The sequence below is a fragment of the Notolepis coatsorum genome (assembly GCF_963971535.1).
Source record: "Notolepis coatsorum genome assembly, chromosome: 7".
In the NCBI taxonomy this organism is placed as follows: Eukaryota; Metazoa; Chordata; class Actinopteri; order Aulopiformes; family Paralepididae; genus Notolepis; species Notolepis coatsorum.
This window is the reverse complement of record NC_140171.1, coordinates 121,812,969-121,826,264: the sequence shown is the minus strand read 5'-3', so window position 1 is coordinate 121,826,264 and position 13,296 is coordinate 121,812,969.

The following is a 13,296-nucleotide window of genomic DNA, read 5'->3' as shown; positions in this document are numbered from 1 at the left end:
TCAGTCAGAGAGGCAGGATTCCAGTCGCTCTCAGCTGCGAGTGTCCGAAACTCGATTGAATAGTCAGTCATTCGCTGGCTTTCTTGACACAGGTTAAACAGTCCAGAGCAGCTTCATGTCCAGGGGTAACATGGTCGAAAACTTTCCGAAGACCCTCGGAAAAAGCTTCCACAGAGGAGCAGACAGCTGACTGCTTCTCCCACTCAGCCGTGCCCCAGTCTCGATCTCGCCCAGTGAGCTGGGTGATCATGAAAGCCACTCTTTAAAAAAAAAAAAGCCAGCTCTTGCTGGGAAAAGTGAGAGGCTGCAGTTCAAAAGTGAATGAACATAACGTCAGGAACGAACGGAAAGGAGCTCCGGAAAGGAGCTCTTAGGCAAGGTTCTGGACCAAAGGCAGCGAGAGCAGGAGGTGAAGGAACAACCGGCGGGGAGACAGTCGGCGCTTGATGGATCTGCAGGAGATGCCGAAGCCGCCTGCTGAGTCTCTCCATGTGATCGTCATGGCGTGCAGCGGTCTCCCGGATAGCCACCCCCATAGCGGTGAGTTGCTGCTCCTGATGCCGTATAGCACCGGCTTGAGCTTCCAGCTCTCTCTGGAGTTTTTCTGTGTCTGCTGGGTTCATTGTTGGCCAGATTGTACTGTTACTTCTCGGGGTATTGAACCCAATATGCAGTACAGAGCAAATATAGACAGGTCTTGTTCAAACCCAGTCTTGGGTATATTTAATAAATATAGAATGGTCGAGTATTCAGGCAGGGAGGGAGCACTCGTACAGTCCAGGGGCGTGCGCGGGACAGGAGAGTCAGACAGGCAGGGGTCAATACACGGGAACGGAGTAGTCAGCCAGGCAGGGGTCAGAGCGGGTACAGGGGAGTTAGCCAGGCAGGGATGAAGACGGGTGCAGGTCCTCATACGTTCTGGGAAAGGCAAGGAGAGTTTGTCAGGCAGGCAGGGGTCAGAGCACGTCTTTGTCGGGAGCCAGAGAACAGGGTGAAGAGCCAGATAGGACTGCAGGGAAGGATGAGAACAACTACTAAGATGTAACTACTAAGTTACAAAGTTATAAGTTATCTCTTTGTAGTGTTACTCCACTACATCTCTTTATACTGTTACTCCACTAAGTTACATCTCTTTATACTGTTACTCCACTAAGTTACATCTCTTTATACTGTTACTCCACTACATCTCTTTATACTGTTACTCCACTACATCTCTTTACACTCTTACTCCACTAAGTTACATCTCTTTATACTGTTACTCCACTACATCTCTTTATACTGTTACTCCACTAAGTTACATCTCTTTATACTGTTACTCCACTACATCTCTTTATACTGTTACTCCACTAAGTTACATCTCTTTATACTGTTACTCCACTACATCTCTTTATACTGTTACTCCACTACATCTCTTTATACTGTTACTCCACTACATCTCTTTATACTGTTACTCCACTACATCTCTTTATACTGTTACTCCACTAAGTTACATCTCTTTATACTGTTACTCCACTACATCTCTTTATACTGTTACTCCACTAAGTTACATCTCTTTATACTGTTACTCCACTACATCTCTTTATACTGTTACTCCACTAAGTTACATCTCTTTATACTGTTACTCCACTACATCTCTTTATACTGTTACTCCACTAAGTTACATCTATTTACATTTACATTTACATTTAGTCATTTAGCTGACGCTTTTATCCAAAGCGACTTACAAGTTCTGTACGACAAGCCATCAGGAAGGGCACAACTCTATCAGCTGAGCAACAATGTTCATCAAAGTGTTGAGTGCTACAGTGTAGGTTAGTTTATTAGGACAAGTGCATGACAGTACAGTTAGTTAGGGTTAGATTTAAAAAAATTTAAATTCAGATAATGGTTGAAGAAGTGCGTCTTTAGTCGACTGCGAAAGATTGGACGTGTTTCGGCTGTCCTAACTGGGGTGGGTAGTTCATTCCTGGACTGAGAATAGGCGACTTCTCTTTGATGACCCTCCCGGAGCTTGGATAGGAGTAGGTCTGAGGCGGCCAGAAGATGCAGAGCGTAGGGGTCTTGAGGGTGTGTAGTTAGAGACCATTGACCGGAGGTAGGCAGGAGCGGTTCCCTTTGCCGCACGGTATGCTAGGTCGAGGGCCTTGAAGCGGATTCGTGCAGCAATGGGGAGCCAGTGCAGGTCCCTAAGAAGTGGGGTGACATGGGCCGACTTCGGTAGGTTTGAATGAGTTGAAGAGGCTTAGTGGCAGTGGCCGGGAGGCCAGCGAGCAGTGCGTTGCAGTAGTCGAGGCGGGAGATGACTGTTGATTGGACGAGGAGTTGGTGGCTTCTTTTGTCAGGAAGGGGCGGATCCTTCTGACGTTGCTCAGGAGGAATCGGCAGGTTCTGGTTGTCGCTGCGATGTGAGCAGAGAAGTTCAACTGGTCGTCGAGGACAACACCAAGGTTCTTGGTGGTCGGGGATGCGGTCACAGCTGCATTCTCAACTGTGATGGAAAGGTCGGTCAGGGGGGAGCAATTCTGTTTTGCTTAGGTTCAGTTTGAGGTGGTTGGTCGTCATCCAGGCGGAGATGTCGGACAGACAGGCCGAGATCCGCTCAGAGACGTGGATATCTGAGGGAGGGAAGGAGAGGAAGAGTTGAGTATCGTCGGCATAACAATGGTAGGAGAAGCCATGAGACGTGATAATGTTACCCAGTGATTTAGTGTAGAGGGAGAAGAGAAGGGGTCCTAAAACAGAGCCCTGGGGGACACCCGTCCGCAGGGGGCGGGTGGCTGACAGGGTCCCTCTCCATGACACTTGGTAGGAGCGGTCATTGAGGTATGATGACAGCCACCATGTCAGCGCAGAGTCAGCCACTCCCATTCCTGCGAGGGCCGCGAGGAGGATCTGGTGGTTGACTGTGTCGAAGGCTGCAGATAGATCTAGGAGAATCAGGACAGAGGAGAGGCCTTTCGCTTTTGCTAAGTGAAGTGCCTCTGTGACCGCAATGAGGGCTGTCTCTGTGGAGTGACCAGTCCTGAAGCCTGACTGATTAGGGTCTAGGAGGTCATTCTGTAAGAGATAAGCAGTAAGTTGGTTGGATACAGCACGTTCAAGTGTTTTAGAAAGGAAGGAGAGAAGAGAGACAGGACGGTAGTTGCCTATGACGGTAGGGTTCAGGGATGGTTTTTTTATGAGGGGCGTGACTCTGGCTTGTTTTAGGGAGGTGGGGACCACCCCCGAGTTGAGTGAGGAGTTGATGGTTGCAGTTAGGAATGGGAGGATGTCTGGTGCTATGGTCTGGAGGAGTGGGGAGGGTAGCCGGTCCAGCTGGCATGTAGTCGGACGGTTCAACGTTACCAGTGTCAGGGTCTCGGCTTCTGTAATGGGAGAGAAAGATGACAGAGTGAAGGATGAGGTTCTCGATTCAGCATTTGGAATGGGTGGGGGTTGGGAGAAGGAGCTGCGGATGTTCTCCACTTTTTCCTCAAAGAAGATCGCAAAGTCTTCGGCAGAGAAAGATGAGGGAGGGGGGGGTTGGGGGGGAGTGAGGAGGGAGGACATGGTAGCATGCAGTTTGCGAAGATTCTTGGCAGAGGCCTCGATCCTATGGTGAAAGAAAGAAGCGTTGGCATTAGTAATGGTTTTGGAGAATGTTAACAAGAGGTTGTGATATGTGTCGATGTCAGCAGTGAGGTGTGACTTTCTATACTTCCTTTCAGCTGCTCTCAGGACCTGTCTTTGTTCTCTCACTGGATCTGTCAGCCATGGACTGGGTGGGGAACGGCGGGCAGGTTTCTCAACGAGGGGACAGAGCTTGTCGAAGGAGGTTGTAAGGGCTGAGAGGAGGGTGGAGGTTGCCATCTCTGTGGAGAGAGCAGAGAAGGTGTCACTCAAAGGTAGAGCGGATAGTATGTCAGAGGAGAGGGTGGAGGGGGATAGGGAGGCCAGGTTGCGTCTGAGTGAGACGGTTTGAGTTGGGGTGAAGACCTTTCGGTTAAGCATGAGAGTTAGTGAGAAGGATATGAAGGAATGGTCAGATACATGTAGGGGAGTTACTGTGGTGTTAATGATGCTGGAGTTACGGGAAAATATGAGATCCAAGGAGTTGCCTGCTTTGTGGGTGGGAGGCATGGCAGTGGGAGTCAGATCAAACGATTGTAGGAGGGAGACTACTATGACTGACTGAGATGAGTCAGGCAGGTTGAAGTCGCCCAATAGAAGGAGAGGGGTACCATCTTCCGGTAAGGAGCTTAGAAGCATGTCCAGCTCATCTGTGAAGTGATCGAGCGGACCTGGAGGGTGGTAGAGTGTAACAATGGTGAGATTGAAAGGATTAGAGACAGATACTGCATGATATTCGAAAGAGGAGAGTGACAGTTCTGGGAGTGGTGTTAAGTTTGTAGCCCATGAAGGAGATGTCATGAGGCCAGTGCCTCCACCCCGTCTGGAAGGTCGAGGTGTGTGAGTGAAGTTATAGTTTGTAGATAATGCTGCAGGTGTTGATGAGTTATTGGGGGTTATCCAGGTCTCAGTTAGAGCCAGGAGCTGCAGATTTTGACTATGGGTGTAGGCAGTAATGAAGTCAGCTTTCTTGACTGCTGATTGACAATTCCATAAGCCTCCCCGTACTGTGACAGGTGTATTAGTGGCTGTAGGAGGGTAGGAGAGATTAGCCAGGTTGCTAGCAAACTGCAGTGGGTGGGTTGAATCTGTTCTGGAGGAGCAGATTGTGGATATAGGTATGAGACACATTGTGGTGTCAAGAGTGGCAGGGAGGAAGTAGAGAAATAGCAGAGTGGAGTGTAAGATAGGATTATGGTGTACTTAGCACTAGGTGGATCCCTGGATTCCTCTGCAGATAACTCCAGGAAAACTCCTCTTTGTCCCTCTTCGTTTCTTGACGCTTCGCTGACGCTAAGCCAGCAAGCCTTTAAATCCCTATCACTAATTAGTGTTGTCTAACACCTGGCCCTTAATGGGTCACTTAAGGAAACAAAATGGCCATTTTAAACACGCCCCTTAATCAAGTCAGCTGGTCAGGTCAGCAATCAAGTCTCAGTTTAAAGATATTACTAAATTACTTAAAATGTCTTACCCTGATGCAGTGTAAGTCTCTCAGTGAATGTGCTGTCCTTCCACAACAGAATGTACAGAGTGATTCCAGGAGAGGCTGAGGTTGATCTCTTTATACTGTTACTCCACTACATCTCTTTATACTGTTACTCCACTAAGTTACATCTCTTTATACTGGTACTCCACTACATCTCCTTATACTGTTACTCCACTAAGTTACATCTCTTTATACTGTTACTCCACTACATCTCTTTATACTGTTACTCCACTACATCTCTTTATACTGTTACTCCACTAAGTTACATCTCTTTATACTGTTACTCCACTACATCTCTTTATACTGTTACTCCACTATATTAAGGCTACCTAACACCTGGAAGTAGTAGTGACTTTTAATAAAGGCTTTCACATAACAAGACATGCAATGAATTCATAAAACAAATGTACTTTCTAGGCCTTTGAGAGCTGCCCACTTAAAGAGGAAGCCATCAGGACAGCCATAACTGGACCACCAACTCTTTTTAGCTCATAACCAGATGTAGAGATGCATCAAAGGTGGAATGTTTCTTCATACCGACATATCAGGACAGGATGTTGGAGCCGAGTACTAACATGAAGTACTTAAAATACTTTTTGGGAAACTTTATTACCCGAGTACTGTTTTATTAGCGGTAGTTTATACGAATATGGGTACTTCTTCAGACCTGCCGTCTGTCACTCTAAAAAACCATCGCTCATAGAGTCGGTTCAGACGCCCAGTCTTCGTGTCAATGTCAACAGCGTCCACAAAAATCAAACATTCCAAAGGACAGTTATCATACTGAAGAAGGTCATCTTGACATGAGTGTTTTAAGTGTTTGTTTGTTTGTTTCTTCAAAATCCAGAGCGCTGCCATGGTTTATTCTTTGCTACAGTGTATGACATGAATCAAACCAACACCAACAGTTTGGGGGGAGGACAGAAAAGCAGGACAGAGGGACAACCAGTCATCTTGCGGTTGACCCTAACCAGTGTTTAGCCAGGACCGTCCGAGGCCAGCGGTTGTTATAGCACCATGCTAAGCCCAGTGGTAGTGATGTCAAAACACTCTGCTTGGCAGGAACCCGTGTGACCAGGACAGGAGATTAAATGTGTGTGAGTTTTGTGTTTATATTACAGTATTATGATGTCTTGAGGTTATTTTGAGTCATCTTGTTTTGTGTCTTCTAAGCCCTTTCACTGTATTGTGACTAAAGTACTGTAGTTGTAGCCGTTAAGAGACACAAGTCAGACTGTTGAGTGGATCAGAATTAGAGGAAGCTGTGAGCCTCACAGAACGCATTACCAGAGTTTGTATGTGTGGTTCAGATTGTATGTGTGGTTAGTGAGCTCCCCCTACTGGCTCGCCTGTTCGTCACAGGACTGCAGTGTCACCATAGTAACTGGTCTTCACTTATTGCATTGCAATTGATTTCCCAGGCATCCGTAACATACTAAAACCTGCTCATATTCCAAATAAAACTTACTTTAGCTTTGTTTATCATATATCAAATAATTTGCATATACATTATTTGCACATCTACCCTGACTTGATGAGGTGCCATTTATTTTATGTATATCCCTGTGTATAATTGGGTATACTTTTTTTCACATTACTATTGAAATATCAGTATCCTGCTCTGATATTACCATATTATGTGCATCTGTTCCCTGTCTGTATATATTTGCTACACTCTCTCACACACCTTACTCTGGTCATTCCGGTGGCCGCCTGTACAATTTTTATATTATATTATCATTATTATTATATTATTATTATTATTATTATTATTATTATTATTATTATTATTATTATTATTATTATTATTATTATTATTATTATTATTATTATTATTATTATTATTATTATTATTATTATTATTATTATTATTATTATTATTATTATTATTATTATTATTATTATTATTATTATTATTATTATTATTATTATTATTATTATTATTATTATTATTATTATTATTATTATTATTATTATTATTATTATTATTATTATTATTATTATTATTATTATTATTATTATTATTATTATTATTATTATTATTATTATTATTATTATTATTATTATTATTATTATTATTATTATTATTATTATTATTATTATTATTATTATATATTATTATATATTATTATATTTATCTACATACTCTTTATATGAAGTCATTGTCATTTAAGTCATTTAAATGTATGATTTCAGACCATTGTGTGACTACCTGTAACTGTTTTAGTTGATATTTTAAAATTATTTTTAAACGTTTTTAATTTGTTTTACTCTGGTGTTTAAATTTCTGTGAATATTGTTTTTATTATGTACTGTACAATCGTCGTTTCTGTAAATGAGGGAAACCTCAGATGCTTACGATTTTAAATAAAGGTTGAAATGAAATGAAATTGATGGATATCTTCCACCTTATATCACTTCATTATTGGACTGGAGAGTTTGAGCCCCCAGAGTTTGTACTGAACTTGGAAAATCTGCTTTTGGTAAATGGTAAATGGCTGCATTTATATAGTGCTTTTTTCCAAAGCGCGTTACAATTTGTTCCTCACATTTTACACATTCACTCACACATTCACACACAGACGGCAGAGGCAACCATGCAAGGTGCCAACCTGCTCATCGGGAGCAGTTAGGGGTCAAGTGTCTTGCTCAATCGAACTGGGAACCTCCGGATTACCAGACGACTGCTCTACCTCCTGAGCCACTGTCGCCTTTTATCTTCTGTGCTGTCAACACGTGGAACATCCTACAATGTAAAAAAACAAAACACATGTGTATCCATTGGTCAGTTTAAATCCTTAATCACTAACCATTTCACCCCAGTCTGCAGTTGCTTTTCATTTTGAATACATTTTTTTTTTATTATAGTTTTTAAATATTTTTGCATGTATTGTGTTGCTGTATATGTATTCCTGACATCATTGCCCTCAATGATCCACAGAGATTAAATAAATATTGCATGAATTAATTAATATACTTGTTATGTACTAGAGGCCTGGTCACTCCTGTGTCACCAGGGCAGGCAGGTGAGGGCTGCCAATTAGCCAATTAGTGCTGATTGGTTACCTGCTGGGGAGCTTCAAAGGCAGACCCAGAAACACACATGCACGGTCTGTGCCTAGTGAAAGAGCTGTCAGGTTCTTACAGTCCTTGTCCGTTGGGTTACCAGTACATTAGCTTATAGTTATATTAGTAGTTCCTTGGTTTAGTAGCATTTTTGAGTTAGAGCACAGGGTGTTGGTGTTGATTACACATAGGTTGCGTACCCATGAGCCAGGGTCGTAACAATTGGGGGCTCGTGCGGGATCTTTTACCCCTAGCACTTTGTTTGGTGATTTTTTTTTGTGTTGCACGGGGTGTCATCATATTATGGTTTGGGTGGTGTTCGTTACACATGGTGTAACGTGGGGGCTGAGCCATTTTCATCAAACAGGTGAGTATGCCGTATTTGTTTGTAATTTGATGTGACTACTTATGCTGTTAAAATATATAGTTTAGTAGGCACCACATGTAGATAGGGATATTATTTTCTGGTTGTTGGTTAGCGTCCGGTGCACCGCGTACTCCTGGGGCGGTCAATGAAATGATTGTATATGATCTTTGACTGGTAGCAGGTGTGGTTGAAGAAAGTTAGGTCTACAGGGCATTAGTTTAAGGGTAGGTAGGTTAGGGCGGCCAGGAAACACAGGTAGTGTGGTAGGGCTTGATTTAGTGTTTCTTAGGGTAGACATGTGGTAGGCCGGGGTTTTCTGCAGTTTAGACGTAGAAGCATATGTGGTCACATCAGGTTAGAAGGCGCACCTGTTTGGAATATTTTGTTGGATTTATTTAGTTTGTTTAAGTGTTTGGTGAGCATACCTGGTAGCACCTAACACCCTGCGTGTATGACACGTCTATTTAGGGTGGGTGTTTTTTTTTTTTTTTTTTTTTTTTTTTTTTGTGCAACCTGGAAAGGTGCGCTCCGTAGAGCTCACATTTCCACCGCGTCCCTTTATGGTTGTTATTATTGGCATTAGCATTCTTCATGGTTCTTCAGTGGTTCTTCGTGGTTCTTCAGTGGTTCTTTAGTGGTTTTTCAGTGGTTCTTTGGTGGTTCTTCGTGGTTTGTTAGTGGTTCTTAGTGACTGTAGGGTAAAGTGAGTAGCTTGTGGTGACTGGTACAGTAACGATGGCTACCATTAAGGATTTTGTTGAGAACCCCTCTGACGAGATGTTGGGAAGGTTTTCCAAAGAGCAGCTTCTGAAGCTTGCTGTGCACTACAATGTGGAGCTTACTGCCAGTGAGAAGCTGTTAAAAACGACTGCCTTGGGGACTTTGAGGGCTATACTCATTGAGGAGCAGGTGATTGTGGCAACGGTGGATGAGCTTCTTTTGTCTGAGGTGTCTCCACAACTCTCTGGCGTGGCGGAAGGTGTTGCCATCGATTGGGGGCCTAGGTTGGCATTTAGGGAAAAGCAGCTACAACAAGAGCGTGAGTTTAAGGAAAAACAGCTACAACAAGAGGAGAGGAGAGATGAGAGAGAGCGGGAGCTTAAGGAAAAACAGCTACAACAAGAGGAGAGGAGAGAGGAGAGAGAGCACGATCGTGCAATGAAGGAGCTTGCATTTAAGCATGCTGCCTTGCAGGCGGGTTCTCTGCATCCAGAGTCACGTTCCGGGTTTGATGTAGGCAGGAATATTAGGATGGTGCCACCATTCTTTGAGAAAGACGTGGAAAGATATTTTCCCCTTTTTGAACGGGTGGCAACCACATTGAAGTGGCCTGATACCGCCTGGACACTGCTGCTGCAATGTGTTTTGGTTGGTAGGGCACAAGAAGCCTACACTGCTCTGTCCCTTGAACAAAGCGCTGATTATGAGCTGGTTAAAGCTTCCATATTGAGGGCTTATGAGTTGGTCCCCGAGGCCTATCGTCAGCGTTTTAGAGGTTATCGTAGGCAGGAGGGGCAGTCTTATGTTGAATTTGGAAAAGAGAAGGAGAACCTGTTTGACCGGTGGTGCACCTCGCAAAAAGCAGAGTCAAGGGAGCAGCTCAGACAGTTGGTTCTCCTAGAGGAATTTCAGAGGTGTGTTCCTGATAACGTTTCCACACATCTAAATGAGCATAAGGTATCGAAGATACCGACGCTGCTGTCTTGGCTGATGAGTTTGTGTTAACGCACAAATCTGTCTTTGTAGAGGAGGGCCGTGTGGAGTCCAGGGGTAGTAGGCGTCCTTCTCAGGGGAGCCGGTTCCCGGCACCCGTGTCTGCTGGTCGGTTTACTTCGACTCCTAGGCAAGGTGGCTCTGCTAGTGCATTCCCAGAGGGGGTTATCTGTTTTTACTGTAAGGAGCCTGGTCATATCGTTGCTGGATGCCCTGTGCTTAAGCAGAAAAATGTAAAAACGGTGGCTCTGGTAGAAATCATAGACAGGACACCTATGCCGACATTAGAGGGTGGGGTGCGAAGTATCAAAGGTGCAGACAGGGAGCTAGAGGGCTCCTCAACATTTAGGATGGATGGATTTGTTTCACTGGTTGGTGAATTAGGATCAAGGCAGGCTATTACAATATGGAGAGATACAGGAGCTTTCCAGTCTCTCATTCTGGATGGGATTTTGCCATTTTCGGAAGATTCTTCATTGCATTCCGGTGCCATTGTTCAGGGCTTTGGAGGAGGCTTTGTGAATACTCCTTTGCATGAGGTCTTGCTAAACTCTCCCTTAGTATCAGGCAATGTTGTCGTAGGAGTGTGTTCTCACATTCCCATAAAGGGGGTGTCCTTCATTCTAGGGAACGATTTGGCCGGTGGCAAAGTGCTGGCTACTCCAGTTGTAATTCCCGTCCCTGTAGTTTCTGAGGTTCCTGATGAGCTCGCACAGAAGCATCCAGGAGTGTTTCCTGTGTGTGCGGTAACACGCGCAATGTCAAAGGTCAAATGTGACACCCATGAGGTTGTTAACTTAGATGGTGATATGACACTTAGTGACACGTTCTTTGTTGAGTTGAAAAGTGGCCCTGATGAGGGGTTTGGTAAGGTGATTCCGTCTCATGAGCAGTTGGTACTAGAGCAAAACAAGGATGTCTCCTTGTCGTCCCTCTTTGAAGAGGCGGTTTTAGAGGATGAAATGGTAGATACGTCTCAAGGATACTTTGTTAGCAATGACGTGCTCATGAGAAAGTGGACACCACCTAACCTGTCCAGTCTGGATGACTGGGGCAGTGTGTTTCAGATTGTTGTTCCAGCCGTGTATCGTCCTGATATACTGCATCTAGCACATGATCATGATCTTGCTGGTCACCAGGGGGTCAGGAAGACTTATGACCGTGTGCTGAGACATTTTTGTTGGCCTGGTTTGAAGTCAGATGTGGCACAATATTGTCGCTCGTGCCATGTGTGTCAGGTGGTTGGTAAACCAAACCAGAAGATCCCTCAGGCTCCTCTGCAGCCTATCCCTGCCGTTGGGGAACCTTTTGAGCGGATCCTCATTGACTGTGTTGGTCCCCTCCCTCGAACTAAGACAGGGAACCAGTACCTTTTGACTATTATGTGTGCAGCGACCCGTTTTCCTGAAGCCATTCCTTTACGCAAGATCACAGCCCCAGCTATATCCAAAGCTCTGGTTAGGTTTTTTTCGACTTTTGGTCTACCAAAGGTCATTCAATCAGATCAAGGGTCTAACTTCATGTCCCGTCTCTTTGCTCAGGTCCTCCAGCAGTTGTCTATCCAGCATTGCCCTTCCTCTGCCTATCATCCAGAGTCCCAGGGGGCGCTGGAGAGATTTCACCAGACTATCAAAACAATGCTGCGGGCATATTGTACGGAGTTCGACAAAGACTGGGATGATGGAATTCCTTTGCTTCTGTTTGCTGCTAGGGAGGTAACCCAGGAGTCTCTTGGATTCAGCCCGGCTGAGCTGGTGTTCGGCCACACAGTGAGGGGTCCTTTGAAACTGCTGAAGGAAAAGTGGTTGGCTGACCAGACTCCTTCCTCTACTAATTTGTTGGACTATGTGTGTGACTTCAGGCTTAAGCTTAGTAGAGCATGTGAACTAGCAAAAGAGAACCTAAAGGTAGCCCAAGGAAAAATGAAGGTGTGGTATGATAGGCGGGCCCGACATAGGGTGTTCTCACCGGGAGACAAGGTGTTGGTTCTCTCGCCTATTCTTGGGTCTGCATTACAGGCTAAATACAGTGGGCCATACTCCATTGAGCGCAAAGTTGGTGAGGTCGAGGTACTTGATTAAAACTCCCGACCGCAGGCGCAAGAGTAGATTATGTCACGTCAATATGTTGAAGGCGTACAATGATAGGGCTCAGATTGACCAGTCAGGGGTCAAGCCTGTGGCTGTTCTAACAGTTTCTGCATCTCCTATTGTAGCCGACTGTTCTGTGTCGAAGGAGATTTCTCAGGGCCGGTTGCCAAACACCCAGATACTAGGTGACTTGGACTCACACCTGTCGTACTTACCACTTCCTGAGCGTACGGATGTGGTGCGCCTACTTAGACAGCATATACGTTTGTTTTCTGATGTCCCTAGTCGTACTAATGTACTCGAGCATGACATTGATGTTGGTAGTGCAGGGCCAATTAAGCAACATGCCTATAGGGTGAATCCGGAAAAACGAAGGATCTTGAGTAAGGAAGTGGACTATATGGTGAGACATGGCATTGCGGAGCCCAGTTCTAGTGCGTGGAGCTCCCCCTGCCTGCTTGTTGATAAGCCAGACTGCACTCATCGGTTCTGTACTGATTTCCGTAAAGTTAATGCAGTAACCAAGCCGGACTCGTACCCTCTGCCTCGGATGGACGACTGTATCGATCGGGTGGGTTCAGCAGCCTTTGTAAGTAAATTGGATTTGCTAAAGGGATACTGGCAGGTTCCGCTTACTCCGCGAGCACGTGAGATATCCGCTTTTGTCACACCAGAGAGTTTCTGCCAGTATACAGTGATGGCCTTTGGCATGCGAAATGCCCCAGCGACGTTTCAGCGGCTAGTGAACAAGGTCCTGGGCGGGGTAGCGTTCTGTGAGGCATATCTGGATGACCTGGTTATTCACAGTTCCTCTTGGTCACAACATGTGGAGCATCTGGCCGAAGTGTTCAAGCGGTTGGGTGATGCTAACTTGACAGTTAACCTTGCGAAATGTGAATTTGGACAGGCCACGGTTACCTACCTGGGTAAGGTGGTTGGACGTGGGCATGTGTGCCCCATTA